This window comes from Homarus americanus, unplaced genomic scaffold, assembly GCF_018991925.1.
Source record: "Homarus americanus isolate GMGI-L3 unplaced genomic scaffold, GMGI_Hamer_2.0 scaffold57980, whole genome shotgun sequence".
Taxonomy (NCBI): Eukaryota; Metazoa; Arthropoda; class Malacostraca; order Decapoda; family Nephropidae; genus Homarus; species Homarus americanus.
In genome coordinates, this window is record NW_024716703.1 from 17,089,840 (window position 1) to 17,102,857 (window position 13,018).

The following is a 13,018-nucleotide window of genomic DNA, read 5'->3' on the forward strand; positions in this document are numbered from 1 at the left end:
TAGATTTTGCATTAGACATACAAATTTTAGATATAATGTTTACTCTGAGTAAATTTGTTATCTTTTGTGCAAAATATATGACATTTATATTCAAAATATGCCTGGTCTTACAAGGAATCCAGCAATGTCAATTATATTATCCTAACTTTAGTCTGATTTATTATTTATTACTAAAAAGGTAAACAGTCTGGTATTCCCACACATTCATCTGGTAGGGAGGGTTGGTGGGGGGTGGGAGGGAGGGACGGAGGGACCGGCGACCGACCACCTGGCACCACGGTGTGAAGAATATTTTTTTTTTTTATTAACTGAAGATATTTGTTTTAGCTCATAAAATTCATACAAATTACCCGGCCAGAATATAATTTACATTGCTGGAATTCTTACAATTTGATGATCATTTTGAATATAAACATCATATATTTTGCATTAGACATACAAATTTTAGATATAATGTTTACTCTGAGTAAATATGTTATCTTTTGTGCAAAATATATGACTTTTATATTCAAAATATTCCTGGTTTTACAAGGAATCCAGCAATGTCAATTACTGTATATTATCCTAACTTTAATCTGAGGTATTATTTAATACTAAATGTTAAAATCTAGTTTTTTCACCCAACCTTTCTCTTGAAGGGAGGATTGATGGGGAGTGGGGGGGAGGGTTGGGACGGACCGACCATCTGGCCCAGTTGGAAGAGGGAGGGAGGCAAGGTGGGGTACTTTCATTGACAGATAGTGTCGTGAAGAATATTTTTTTTTTTTATTAACTGAAGATATTTGTTTTAGCTCATAAAATTCATACAAATTACCCGGCCAGAATATAATTTACATTGCTGGAATTCTTACAATTTGATGATCATTTTGAATATAAACATCATAGATTTTGCATTAGACATACAAATTTTAGATATAATGTTTACTCTGAGTAAATATGTTATCTTTTGTGCAAAATATATGACATTTGTATTCAAAATATTCCTGGTCTTACAAGGAATCCAGCAATGTCAATTATATTATCCTAACTTTAGTTTGAGGTATTATTTATTACTATACCTGGTTTTCCCCCCAAAATTTCTCAGAGAGGGAAGAGCCAGCGAGTGTAGTGTGAGAAGAGGGGGAGGGAGTTGAGTCCATTATTTGAATGGACATTAACTTGGCGACTGTATTTCTCTATTTCTCTTAAGTATTAATTGTGTGCATGTACCATCATAAAATTAAGATGTTATTTTTACTAGAACATAGGTATTGTGTTGGAAAAAGTGGAGTTTGGGGGTCAGCTGGTCTCTATTTCATTTAATCCCATATGTTATGTTATTCACTTTACACGTTTCTCACTTTCCGCGGTACCCTGTGGGTTACATTAACCGCGTAAAGTGAGGGTTGACTGTACTGTATTTACTGATAATAGTTATTTCCGATAAATAATTCATTTAGAATACTTTATTTGCATTATTTTTCATAAAAAGTGCTCGGCAATACACACGCTGTCTGTCGCCAGGCTGTCTGGCTGTCTTTGTGTTTGGTAGACCAAGTAATGCATATAAATAATTACCGGAATAATAATTCCACAGATAAATACATTAACATAATCATAGCATTATTTTCCAGTAATACTACACTACAATTCAACTGCACTACTTTTAGCAATATTACTTTGATACAACATGATAAAATAGACAAACAATGAAAATGAAACAAACAAAAGTAGGTACTTACATTCAGGAAGCTTCCCTGTGGCCGAGCGTGTGGCGTGACACGCAAATAGTCATGCTGGAACCCAATAACCCACACTAGGCATTCAAACAATGCCGGGAAAAAGGTGCGCATTCCGGAACGTCAACCGGGGCGCCCTAGTTGGACTTTCCGGAATGTCAACCAGGGCGTAGGGGTTAAAATAAATCCACAATAAATTAAAAAAAAAGTTAACTAAATATAAAAATAAAAGACATATAACATTACACATGTTTATTTGCAAATCTTTTTATTGAGATTAATCAATAACCGATTCTCAAAATTCTGGTTGTTCAATCAGGATCTTTTAGGCCTAAATATAAGCCCAGCATGACCTACTGGAAGAGACTACATTCAAGTTGTCTACCTACAATCCATCGCACGGATAGTGAATGGGCTGAAAATACTGTATATCCATCCAACACTATTATCACTTTCTTCCTTATCCACACAAGTATCATTGACTATAACGTGGACTTAAGGTCCACAGGCATAATGTTGTCTGCTCGCAATAGGTTAGGATACAGATCTATCTGAGATGGGGGATGACCCTTACTTCTCTTCCTGTAAACTCTGTAATTGTCCCAACTGTAACACCCTTCAACATAACTGTATTGCTTTCACTGTCCCACTGTCAGGGACCTCCTACCACATGGATACCGTATATCTCGGCTTATAAGACGGAATTTGAACATTAAAAAAATCTGCCCAAAGTTAGGGGGTCGTCTAAACCACCAAGTATAAAATTCTTACCTCTTAAATATTGTGGTTTAGTGTGTCAAGAGTGGTGATGGAAACATCGTAAGCCACTCACAAGGTCTTACCACTAATTATTTTATACTGAAACTTACGTTTGGCAAGCTGGATTCAAATTAAGATTACCGGTATATTAAAATAATAAAAATGTATTATAAACCTGTCTAACATACCGTAAAAGAGAATTATACCCCTGTAATAAACACAGCTATCATCACACACCCCTCCCCACGCCCCCCCCATTTGCCAGTGAGGAGACAAGAAAGGGAAAGTGACCGCGAGATTGGGCTATTTTTAGCCGTGGAGGTGGTCAGTAATGCATATCGGTATATTTACTGATAATAATACTTCTCCTATAAATAATTAATTTAAAATTTATTTTTTTACAAGAAATATTCAGTAAATGACTGCATTAATTCTTGAAACTACTGACAGTTAAATACAGACGCTTAAGTGACGTCACTAGTGTTTACACTACACCAGCTGGTAACATTTGATGCCATTGCAGTACTCCCTCTTTATCGACGGGGGTTACGTTCTGTAGACGGCCGTCGATAAAGAAACCGTCGATACCGTGATGGTTACGTAATTTTTCTAACTATTATTAGCATATGTTGAATAAATGTACCTTTAAGCATTAATGCGTTTCCTTTACACATAACCTTAAATAATAGTGTATAAATAATAATATAATAAGTGGACAAAAATACTAGCAAACTTACGATTTCATTTATTGAAGTGAACATCGGTCCTTACAGTAAACAATACAGTGTACAGTATATACAAGTGTGATGATTGAGGCTTATTAAAAGCCTGACCAGTCAGATGAGTATGATGAGTCAAGGTCTGCATCTTCTTGAGGGGTGTGGGCAGGTACTGCGTCTTGTTGTTGTGAGGTGCCGGCAGCTTCTACGTCTTGTTGTTGTGAGGTGTCGGCAGCTTCTGCCTCCTGTTGCAGGATGCCGGCAGGTTCGGCGATGGCAGGCACTCGGCGACTGAAGAAGTTGGTGATGGTGGTCTGTGCTTTCTTGCTTCTCATTTCCCTCTGCAGTTCTATATATGGCAACATAACATTTTCAATAGCTCTCTTTGCTTTAAGGGACCTATCAAGGGAGGGATCAATGTCATAGAGACGAGCAGAGAGGGCCTTACTCATTCTTATTACTTCACCAAGATTATCTAAAGTTAAGTTCTTATTTTCATCATCACTCACTTCATCTTCTGTTTCATCCTGCAGCTCCACTAATTGTTCTAGTTCATCACTTGTAAATGGATCCCCAACATTTCCCAATAACTCTTCTTGCACCTCTGCCGCTGTTAAGTCAGAGAACCCTTCACCTCCAACTTCATTTGCCATAGTTATTATGTTGCGTAACTGAGGCTCGGCTGTTGGGAACCCTGTGAATGTTGGGACAATTTCAGGCCACAATTTTTTCCAACATGATCGGACACAGTTCTGCGACAGTTCATTGTGGCTTTCAGCGATGAAGTTTATGCACTGTGCAATATCAAATTTCTTCCACATTTCTCTGGGTGTCACATCAGCATCCTTATCAAGGCACTCACGAATCATGCTGAAAGTCTTCTCTGCATATTTAGCCTTAAACACGACAATGACTCCCTGGTCCATTGGCTGGATGATGGAGGTGGTGTTTTTTGGCAGGAAAACCACCTCAATGTTGGGGTGGGCAGTCTTGAGTTCTTCAGAGTGGCCAGGGCAATTATCTAGATATAATAGCACTTTGAACTCCATGCCAAGTTCATCCAGATAATCTTTCACCTCTCTAGCAAAGCAGTTTTTCAGCCAATCCACGCACAAATCAGATGTCATCCACGCTTTCTTGTTGTTCCTGTAGAAAACTGGTAGCAAGTTCATGTTTTTATTTTTGAGAGCCCGAGGTCGTGCGGCAGTGTATAACAACATGGGCTTAATCATATGCCCTGCCGCATTCCCACATAGCATCACTGTCACTCATTCCTTCGCAACTTTAAATCCAGGGGCACTTTTTTCCTCTTTAGAGATGTAGGTTTGGCATGGCATCTTCTTCCACCATAGGCCTGACTCATCAGCATTAAAAACTTGTTCCGGCCTATAACCCTTTTGTTCTATGTGGTTAGCAAACTCTGCAGGGTATGCTTCCCCTGCCACAGTGTCTGCTGATGCTGCTTCGCCAGTCACTTTTATATTATGCAGCCCATAACGATGTCTGAATTTCTCGAACCATCCTTTGCTAGCTGCAAATTTTTTCAAATTGTCACCATCACCCTGATTATCACCATCACCCTGATTATCACCATCACCCTGATTATCACCATCACCCTGATCATCACCATCACCATCACCAACACCATGATCATCACCTTTAGAAAACTTATCATAAAGTTCCTTAGCTTTCTGCCTAATAAATTTCGAGTCAAGTGGTATGCGGCGGCGGTTTAGGTCCTCTATCCAAATGTTCAGTGCTTTTTCCATTTTAATGAGGGCATCATCACGCACATGGCTTGTCACTTTTGATGTCACTGGTGCACTTGAAGCTAAAGCGTGCTTCAGATCCTTTGCACGTCGTTTAATTCCACGCACACTGGATTCGTTGAGCCCAAAGTGGCGGCCAACAGCTGCGTAGCTCATACCGCTGTCGAGTTGTTTCAGCACTTCATTCTTCTCATTCAGCGTCAGCACTCGTCTTGCCCTCTTAGGTGTAGATCCAGAGGGAGCAGCAGGTCGTTTGGGAGGCATGGTGATATAAGTTGATGTGATGAACCACCAGCAAAAGTTGAAAATCAAAGACTGTTGCCCACGCGGCTTGGCTGATGTCTGTGTTCAGGGAAGGCGGGCTGCGGGTAGACGCTAGTCACGCCACTAGTGCCGCCTAGCGGCGAAAGTACAAACAAGGCCCGCAGAGTTCAAATAAAGCCAAAATAAAAATCCGTCGATAATCGAAACCGTCGATAAAAAATCCGTCGATAAAGAGGGAGTACTGTACTTGAAGTGAATTGGCCTTATTTTAAGTAACTAACCATAAATAAATACAAAAAGTAAAAAAAAGATCAAAAGTGAGAAATAATATACTGTATGTATGTTGTGTTTTCAAAGTTAGAGGAACAATTCAAACTGCAATTGTGTGTAAATGAGGCAGAAAGTCAGGTCAGCGCTGAACCTGGGACTTGGTCACAATTTTCGTGATGCCATATGGCAGCAGGGTCTACCATTAGACAACACATTATGCTTCCAATATCTTCCCAGGCGGTAGTATCTACCTGTTTGGTAGCTGCCTACTACCTACACAATTTTTAGTAATATTACTTTGATACATGATAAATTAGACAATGAAAATAAACATCAAATTTAATTACCAAGACGCTTCCCATTGGCAGCTGTAAGAAGAGGGGGAGATGGGCTATTTATAGCCCGTCTTTGTGTCTGAAGTGACCAGCACCCTAATGCACCATAAATAACTCATGTGACCTAGGGGAGGCCTAGCAGGTGGTCCTGGGTTGTCTCTATGGGAGACTGCTTAGCTGGGCACCGGTGTGTCGAGGGCAACTCGCTCCCGACCGGAGGTGGCTTGCCTCCGGCCCCTGACTTCTCTCGAGCAGGACTGGGGACGTGGTAGCTGGCCCTTCTTGGTTACAAGACACACTCTCTCTCTGTCTCTCTCTGGGCAGAGGGAGGACTAGGACGTCCTATATATTGGGAGGCGAGCCGTCAGGTTGAGCTGATCGGGGGGGCGGCGAAGGGTCTCCTTACATTTGCCCTCGCTAATGTAGGGTCAGGTCTGGACTTTTTCAGAGACTATAAGTTGTATATTCTGGAGAAATCTTCAGATGGGGCCGTGTGACATGAGAGGCCTTGGTTGATTTGTGGCCCCTTGACTTGGGCTCGAGGGTTACATTTGACCTGGCTAATGTGAGGTCAGGTCTGGACTTCTTCTGCGGTGTAGGTTATTGTGTACATTGGGAGAGAGTCGGCCGGTGCCTTCTTACATGTTTGTTGGGGCCGTGTGACATGGGAGGGGAGCCAGTTGATTTGTAACTCCTTGAGTGGTTGCGAGGGGTACCCTTACATATGACCCCCCTAATGTCGGGTCAAGTCTGGACTGTTTTTGAGATGTAAGCTGTGGTCTGACAACCCATCACTATATATATATATATATATATATATATATATATATATATATATATATATATATATATATATATATATATATATATATATATATATATATATATATATATATATATATATATATATATATATATATATATTGTTGTTGTTATATATATATATATATATATATATATATATATATATATATATATATATATATATATATTATATATATATATATATATATATATATATATATATATATATATATATATATATATATATATATATATATATATATATATATATATATATATATCAAGTAAATGGAAAAATTTTACTCGACACAGACATTAGTTCCAGTTACTGGTAAATAGCAGACGCTTCAGTGACGTCACTAGTGTTTACACTACACCAGCGGGTAACATTTGATGACATTACTTGAAGTGAATTGGCCTTATTTTAAAAAACCAAGGATGGTTGGTAAAGGACTACTGAGTCAGTGGGTAAGTGTCACATTTGGGGAACTGGTCTTATACAGCGAATAGAGCTCAAAAGCTACTTTTTGAATGGAAATTTTGGGGGAGGGGGCCGTCTTATGCACCCCGACGCCTTATAGGCCGAGATATACGGTAGTCACTGACCACTATATATCACCTACCTACTCATAATAATTTAGATTTAATTCTTGTACGCTACTTACGCTTTGCTGGGTCCTTAAATCATATAAATATTGTCTCCATATCACAAGTCATAGTGTGACCTGCGAGACTTGAGTACCAATTTATTAGTGTCTGACTACATGGTCTTGTGACTAGGTTTATCTCCTCCTGCTGATGTAATAAACTAATTAAATAATAAATAATATGACCAACATGACTAAACAGATGTTCATGAGCAGCAGATGCAGGTAGTAAGGTGTAAAGCTTCAGAAATAAGTCACATAATGTTGGGAAAGACCTCAGTAGCTCCTTTCCATCCCCTGGGCATGCCTCCATAGTGACTGAGTCTGACTAACACTCGCCGTGAAATGCCCCTCTAATTGGGGTGTGGCTATCGTGACGTCACTTTTCTATTCTAATTGATGAGTGGCTGAATTTTTCGCACCCCGTAACATCTGGTGGGTGGGGAGGAAGTGACACATAGTTATTTAACCCTTAAAGGTCTGACGTTGTCCCAGAGCACCCGACGTAGTAGGGGTCTGATGTCATCAATTTAGCACTTAATTTTGTTATTTTTCCACGTGAGTAGTGTGACTATTATGTGGCAATAGCTCATCCCCGCTCACCCACACTTCTCCTTGACCACATCTTCAGCAAATAATCAGTATAACAGTTGTCACCATGGAGGAAGGTCGTGTATCTACCTCTCTGGATTATCCACTTAGAACTCCAGCTCACAAGCCCTAGCCACAGAGTGGTGAATGTACCATATGTACCGTAGTGTACTGTATATAGCGTAATAATAAGGAACCATGTGAAGGTGTTGTGAAGTTGTAAGACCATGGAGTGAGTTGGTACTGCACCACTGTTCACACCCAGATGTGCGAGAACTGCTAGAGGGGTGCTGTTGTATGATGTCTCGCCGACTTCTCTGACTCGCTAATAAACGGACAAAATTAAAAAAAAAAGAGGGGGGGGGGCAAAATTTGCCCTCCAATGAAATATCTGTAAAATTTCAAGGAACCAAGGCATCAGCGCATGAGACAGGTGCCCGAGAGTTATTAATTGTTGTTTTTGGTATTATTATTTCATTCACTCTAGTAATGATACAATGTTTCTTATGATGTTATCATAGGTAAATGCATGGTTTATATAATTTGTTTATCACTGTGCCCTTCACTGTTTTCAAATTAGACTACAAGATATGTATTTCTCCTATGTGTATTTCAATCGTACACCTGGCAACGGGAGCCTGGTAGCAAGTGACTGACTGCTAGTTAGATCGTCGTTTACAGTTGTAACTCTCTGCCCTCTCTGCCATATTTCACTGGATTTACTGTTATTACTAGTGTTTACTGATAAAATAGTGCTTAATAGTGATTAATCATGGCATTGTAGACAGGTTAAACTCGTCACTGTAACCACCAGGCTACTGGGCCAAGCTGTAGTTTTATAATTGTTTTTAACTCGTATTTTTGGGTAGATATACTTAACTTTCTTCATTTATTTTTACTTGGTTACATGCAAACACCATCTTATATACATTTTGTGAAAAAAAGTAAAAGAAATGATTGTCCTAAGGGTAAACACATAAACGGAATATACATTTCTTTGTACACGAGTTAGGTGGCTTAGTGAGGGAGGGGAAAACGGTTGCAGAGTGTAGGGATGGGCGTTGTAAAGGCCAAAAAGGCCAAATAGGATCTTTGATGGTAGACCAATCTATTCTGAGGTGCTAAAGGAAAAATTTTCCATAAAATATATAAATTTATTTACAATAATATACACACAACAATAGTATGATAATTAAGGTACTATGGGAGTATCATTATCTGTCGACACCTGAACAGTACTGTAGGTACAATAAAATAGTTCTGCCGACGAGTCTGTCAGTAGTGGTGTATGGAGGCGTGAGGTCAACCAGAGAACAGAGGAGTTCCAGCTCCCCCAAACAGCATACTGTACTCAAGGGATGGGGTTAGACTTAAGTGTGCTGGCTTCCACAAGTCCCCACAACTGGACAAGTCAGTTGATATATTTCCCCGAGAGAACAAGGACTGTCAAACACTGACAGTGACGTCTCTCATGCCCAGCCCTTGACATGGGTAGAGTCCTCCTAAATAACATGTCAACATAATATTCCACTAAAATTCCTACAGTATTAACATAACATCTCAACAATCAACATAGACATGTACCCTAAACCAACAAAACATAATCAAATGACAACAGAATATAGTTTAGACAAATCAGTAATAAAAATGAAGGGTTCTCTTATTGATGTGCTCTGGCTGAGGGAAGTAAGTCCTGTGACCACTCCACTCACCCTCCCAGCGTTCATCACCTCTCTTCCGGGTTGAGTAACCTAACACTTTGACTAGACACAAGCAAACAACCCCAAACCACACCTATCACCAAATTTACCCACAGTTTACTGCTTTACAAGGATGACACTCCGACTCACTGACACCTGATTGGCTGGACATTCCCACCAGCTTGGCCGACTGACTGGCTAGTATGGGTTTTATTCAATAGATGGAGTTGTGTACCTGTGTCTAGGCAAATATTGTACATTATTATTACTACTATTATTATTATTATTATTATTATTATTATTATGATTATTATTATTATGATTACCATTACCTTTCCCTCACAGGCATTGATAGGGAATCGACATTCCAGCTGTGTTGAACTTTCATATGGCTTTTATTTACTGATTTGGCAATACAGTGGTCCCTCGGCTAACGAACGGTTCGATTAACGAAATTTCGGTTAACGAATTAGCTCCCATAAGGATCTTCAATTCGGTTAACGAACAAAACATCGATTAACGAAATCCTTACGACAAACACGTTTTGTTGTGAGCATCAGCTGATCAGCTGATCGGCTAGTCCGCCAATACAGTAATCTGTTCTATGTTTACATTCGTTTCCAGTGGAGTAAATATCAAGAAGGTTGTGTTCTTGAATATTTTTGCATTTTTTATATTAAAATTATTGGTCATTCTAAAATTTTGCCATCCAAGCTGTGTCTACATAAAGTTTTTCAGCTAATATTTTTGGCTCGATATATATAACTTTATTAATTTATTGAAACTGTCCTAAGGGCAAAGCTGTACTGTACTGTACTGTACATGTAATCAAAATAATGTACAAAATGATTACTAAAATTTTTGTCGAGTGCAAACTAAAGCATGTTTACATTCAAATTAATCACTATCTTATAAGAATTCCAGTAATGTAAATTATATTCTCCCCAGGCACCTCTATGACATTTTATAAGCAAAAAACAAAAACTCAATCTAAAGGACATAAATAAATAAATAAATACAGTACTTCACTAGACATTCAGCGCCAACTGTCAAACATGTCACTGTCACCTCCCCTTCCTCTCCCCCCCTCCTCCCAGCCAGGGTTTGGTGGTTATACAGTAGGCTTTAAGTTTTTATCTTATATAATATCACAGACTAAAGTTAGGAGAATATAATTTGCATTGCTGGAATCCTTGCAAGACAGTGAATAATTTGAATATAAATGTCATATATTTTGCACAAGATAAAAATTTTAGTACATTAGTGGAGTTCTGTACATTTTAATAATGTACAGTTTTTCAACTTTATTTTTGGGTAAAGTTACATAAAGTTCTTCATATATTTTTTATTCATTTACATGCACACACCATACTAAAAGAAACGTAAAAGAAATAAATGACCTAAGTGCAAACCTGTACTGTACATGTACTAAATGATTACGGTACTGAAATTTTTATGCTTAGTGCAAATTATAGCTTGTTTATATTTAAATTAATTACTATCTTACAAGAATCCCAGCAATGTAAAGTATATTCTCCCAGGTCATTTCATTGGCATTTTATAAGAGAAAAGCTTAGTCACACTTAAGGACTGATAAATAAACACACATTAGACCTTCGGCGCCAACTGTCAATTATATCACCTCACCTCCCGCTCCTCCCCCATCCCTCCCTCTCCCACCCTCCCTTCCTCTCCCCCCCTCCCTTCCTCTACCCCCCCTCCCTCCCTCCCTCTCCCCCCATCTGCCCAGCCAAGGTTTTAGGCTTACAGTTTGTATCTTATATAATATCACAGACTTATGTTAGGAGAATATAATTTGCATTGCTGTAATCCTTGCAAGACAGCAAATAATTTTAATATAAACATCATATATTTTGCACAAGAGAAAAATTAATAACCTATATCACATTACAGTACAGTGGTCCCTCGGTTAACGAACACAATTCGTTCCAGAGGGTCATTCGTTAACCGAATCCATTATTTCAATGGGATATTAGGAAATTGGTTCCAGCTCACCGAAAATTACATACAAAGTAAAAAATAATGAAATATAGTACTACACTTATTTTGAGGTGTGTATGTAGAAGGCTCCTGGTTGATGATGCTGATGGGAATTAGAAGTGGGGGTGGAGGAGGAGAAGGGAGAAGAGAAGGAATTGGGGGTGGAGGAGAAGCATTTTAATCCTTCTTGGAAGGTGAGTCACCTTCTATAATAATGTCAGGAACCTATAGACTGACAGATTCTCCAACAGGAAAATCCTCTCTTCTTTTTGAAGTGGAAGGCTGAGGGGAAGCATCTTTCTCCCACTGCCTGTTAGAGAAGAAACTGTCAATTTTTGGTTTTGGGGCATTTCTCCTCCTGATCATTAGCTGGTTCTTGAAGGAGACCACTTTGTCCTCATGAGACATCACAAGCTCTTCAACATCCTCCTCCTCCACTTCGAGTTCCATTGCCTGACCAATGGACACAATCTCCTTGTCCAACTCTGTTTCTTCCTCAAATCCCTCACAATTATGGACTGTTGGCCACAGTGCCTTCCATGCAGAATCCAGGGATCGAATGGAGACTTCTTGCCATGATGACACCATCAATTTTACAGCCCCCAGGATGTTGTATTGCGTCTTCCAGAACTGTGTCAGTGTTAGATCAGGATCAATGGAAGTTGGCTAATGACACCTTCTGAACATTTTCTTCATGTACAGCTTCTTGAAGTTGCTGATTACATTCTGGTCCATTGGCTGCATAATTGATGTAGTGTTGGGAGGCAAAAACAACACTTTGACAAAGTCAAATCGAGCCTCCAAAGTGCTGGCAAGTTCAGGGTCATGACCAGGGGCATTATCCAGAAGGAGAAGAGCCTTTAAAGGAAGTTTATTGGTGGTTAGGTAACTCTTCACAGAAAGGCAAAACACCTCAACTGCCCATTCGTTAAAGAGCTGTCTCGTTACCCATGCCTTACGGTTGGACTTCCAATAAACCCCAAGTTGTCCTCTTACCACCTTTTGTTGCTTGAACACCCTGGGGTTCTCAGAGTGGTATACAAGCATAGGCTTCAGTCGGAAATCCCCTGAAACATTGGCACCAAGCAATAGAGTGAGATGGTCTTTCATGGGTTTATGCCCAGGTAAAGAGGGTTCATCTCTGGTGATGAATGTCCTTTTGGGCATCTTTTTCCAGAACAGCCCAGTTTCATCCACATTGAACACTTGCTGTGGAAGATAATTTTCTTCATCCATCAGTTCCTTGAACTCCACTACAAATTTTGCTGCTCCTTCTTTATCTGCACTGGCAGCTTCACCATGCCTTACAACACTAAAAATGTCACTTCTTTTCTTAAATTTATCGAACCAGCCCTTGCTGGCCCTAAACTCTTCAAAATCAGTTTCAGAAGAACTAGGTTGATCTTCCTTCAAATGTTTGTATATTTCCCTGGCTCTTTCA

At 39.3% G+C, this 13,018-nt stretch overlaps 1 protein-coding gene across 8 annotated transcripts in view; it reads left to right on the forward strand.

Moving 5' to 3' along the window:
- The window catches only part of LOC121858317 (cAMP-regulated phosphoprotein 21-like), a 286,877-nt gene that overhangs the window by 206,993 nt on the left and 66,866 nt on the right, over nucleotides 1-13,018 (forward strand). The gene's annotated exons all lie outside the window — the stretch shown is intronic.